Source organism: Dama dama, unplaced genomic scaffold, assembly GCF_033118175.1.
Source record: "Dama dama isolate Ldn47 unplaced genomic scaffold, ASM3311817v1 ptg000093l, whole genome shotgun sequence".
Classification (NCBI taxonomy): Eukaryota; Metazoa; Chordata; class Mammalia; order Artiodactyla; family Cervidae; genus Dama; species Dama dama.
Genome location: NW_026870908.1, coordinates 424,171 through 427,312, shown reverse-complemented (window position 1 = coordinate 427,312; position 3,142 = coordinate 424,171).

Genomic DNA, 3,142 nt, shown 5'->3' with positions numbered 1-3,142 from the left:
CACACCGGGCCCTGGAAGACCTCCCCGGCTGCCTCCAAAGGACGGTTTTCAAGCACTCCTGCCTGCTGTTCCCGCCACCCGCGCACAATGCTCCCAAGCCCGGGAGAAAAGCGCTTCGGGGTGGTGCTCTCTACAGGCCCTTGGAAGACCTCCCCGGCTGCCTCCAAAGGCCGATTTGCAAGGACTCCTTCCTGCTGTTCCCGCCATCCGCGCACAATGCTCCCAAGCCCGGGAGAAAAGCATTTTGGGGTGGTGCTCACACCGGGCCCTGGAAGACCTCCCCGGCTGCCTCCAAAGGACGGTTTTCAAGCAGTCCTGCCTGCTGTTCCCGCCACCCGCGCAGAATGCTCCCAAGCGCGGGAGAAAAGCGCTTCGGGGTGGTGCTCTCTACAGGCCCTTGGAAGACCTCCCCGGCTGCCTCCAAAGGCCGGTTTGCAAGGACTCCTTCCTGCTGTTCCCGCCAGCCACGCACAATGCTCCCAAGCCCGGGAGAGAAGCATTTTGGGGTGGTGCTCACTCCGGGCCCTTGGAAGACCTCCCCGGCTGCCTCCAGTGGCCAGTTTGCAAGCACTCATGCCCGCTGTTCCCACCAGCCGCGCACAATGCTCCCAAGCCCGGGAGAAAAGCTTTTTGGGGTGGAGCTCACACCGGGCCCTGGAAGACCTCCCCGGCTGCCTGCAAAGGCCGGTTTTCAAGCACTCCTGCCTGCTGTTCCCGCCACCCGCGCACAATACTCCCAAGCCCGGGAGAGAAGCGCTTCGGGGTGGTGCTCTCTACAGGCCCTTGGAAGACCTCCCGGGCTGCCTCCAAAGGCCGGTTTGCAAGCACTCATGTCCGCTGTTCCTGACAGCCGCGCACAATGCTCCCAAGCCCGGGAGAAAAGCATTTTGGGGTGGTTATCAGTCCGGGCCCTTGGAAGACCTCCCCGGCTGCCTCCAAAGGACAGTTTGCAAGCACTCATGCCCGCTGTTACCGCCAGCAGCGCACAATGCTCCCAAGACCGTGAGAAAAGCGCTTCGGGGTGGTGGTCTCTCCGGGCCCCTGCCCCTGAGCCTGGGGGCCAGGCAGGGGATCCACAGTCCCAGGCCAAGGCAGAACCACATGCACACGTCTGTTCCTGCCCCCTCCACCGGCAGAGAGCTCGGGGGAGCCAGAGACTGCCAGGCTGCTGCTGGGCTGGCTGCCTGTTTGGGACCGGGCAGAGCCGACCTAGGGGCAAGTTGGGCCTCTTGCTCTCCCTGCTGCCCTGAGGCTGCTGGGCCAAAGAGGTCTTGGACATCCAGCCCCTTGCTGGTCCCTTCCATCTGAGGAGGCCCTCTGAGCTCCAGCACCTTGCAGTGTGGAGACAGCCCCTGCCAGCAACCTCCTCTCCAAGGAGGCCTCAACCGAGGCCTAGTCCCAGGGAAAGGCACCAGCGGGGATGAACCTGGGGAGGCGCCCGGGAATGTCTGGACCCAGTCCCCGCAGCCTGCCCCTTGGTGGGGCAGTACCCCCGGAGGCCAGGAAGGTCTGGGCAAGGCTGGCCTGGGGCAGGGGCCCTGCTGGGTCCTGCCCCTGGCCTGTGGGGCCTCTGAGCATGAGCGGCCCTCTCCCGCTGGAAGACCTCCCCGGCTGCCTCCAAAGGCCGATTTGCCAACACTCGCGCCCGCTGTTCCCGCCAGGCACGCACAATGCTCCCAAGCCCGGGGAAAAAGCGCTTCGGGGTGGTGCTCTCACCGGGCCCTTGCCCCTGAGCCTGGGGGCAATGCAGGGGGAACACACTCCCAGGCCAAGGCAGAACCACATGCACACGTCTGTTCCTGGTCCCTGCACCGGCAGAGAGCTCGAGGGAGCCAGAGTATGCCAGGCAGCTGCTGGGCTGGCGGCCTGTGTGGAAAGGGGCCGAGCCGAACTAGGGGCAAGTTGGGCCTCTTGCTCTCCCTGCTGCCCTGAGGCTGCTGGGCCAAAGAGGTCTTGGGCATCCAGCCCCTTGCGGGTCCATTCCCTCTGACGAGGCCCTCTGAGCTCCAGCACCTTGCAGTGTGGAGACAGCCCCGGCCAGCAACCTCCTCTCCAAGGAGGCCTCAACCGAGGCCTAGGCCCAGGGGAAAGGCACCAGCGGGGATGAGCCTGGGGAGGCGCCCGGGCATGACTGGACCCAGTCCCCGCAGCCTGCCCCTTGGTGGGGCAGTACCCCCGGAGGCCAGGAAGGTCTGGGCAAGGCTGGCCAGGGTCAGGGGCCCTGCTGGGTCCTGCCCCTGGCCTGTGGGGCCTCTGAGCACAACCGGCCCTCTCCCACTGGAAGACCTCCCCGGCTGCCTCCAAAGGCCGGTTTGCCAACACTCCCGCCCGCTGTTCTCGCCAGGCACGCACAATTCTCCCAAGCCCGGGAGAAAAGCGCTTAGGTGTGTTGCTCTCTCCGGGCCCTTGCCCCTGAGTGTGGCGGCCAGGCAGTGGTTCCACACTCCCAGACCAAGGCAGAACCACATGCACACGTCTGTTCCTGACCCCTGCACCGGCAGAGAGCTCGGGGGAGCCAGAGTCTGTCAGGCAGCTGCTGGGCTGGCCGCCTGTGTGGGAAGGGGCAGAGCCGACCTAGGGGCAAGTTGGGCCTCTTGCTCTCCCTGCTGCCCTGAGGCTGCTGGGCCAAAGAGGTCTTGGGCATCCAGCCCCTTGCTGGTCCCTTCCCTCTGACGAGGCCCTCTGAGCTCCAGCACCTTGCAGTGTGGAGACAGCCCCTGCCAGCAACCTCCTCTCCAAGGAGGCCTCAACCGAGGCCTAGGCCCAGGGGAAAGGCACCAGCGGGGATGAGCCTGGGGAGGCGCACGGGCATGTCTGGACCCAGTCCCCGCAGCCTGCCCCTTGGTGGGGCAGTACCCCCGGAGGCCAGGAAGGTCTGGGCAAGGCTGCCAGGGGCAGGGACACTGCTGGGGCTGCCCCTGGCCTGTGGGGCGTCTGAGCACAACCGGCCCTCTCCCGCTGGAAGACCTCCCCGGCTGCCTCCAAAGGCCGGTTAACAAGCGCTCCCGCCCACTGTTCCCAGCAGGCGTGCACAATGCTCCCAAGCCCGGGAGAAAAGCGCTTCGGGGTGGTGCTCTCTCCGGGCTCTTGCCCCTGAGCCTGGGGGCCAGGCAGTTGGAACACACTCCCAGGCCAAAGCAGA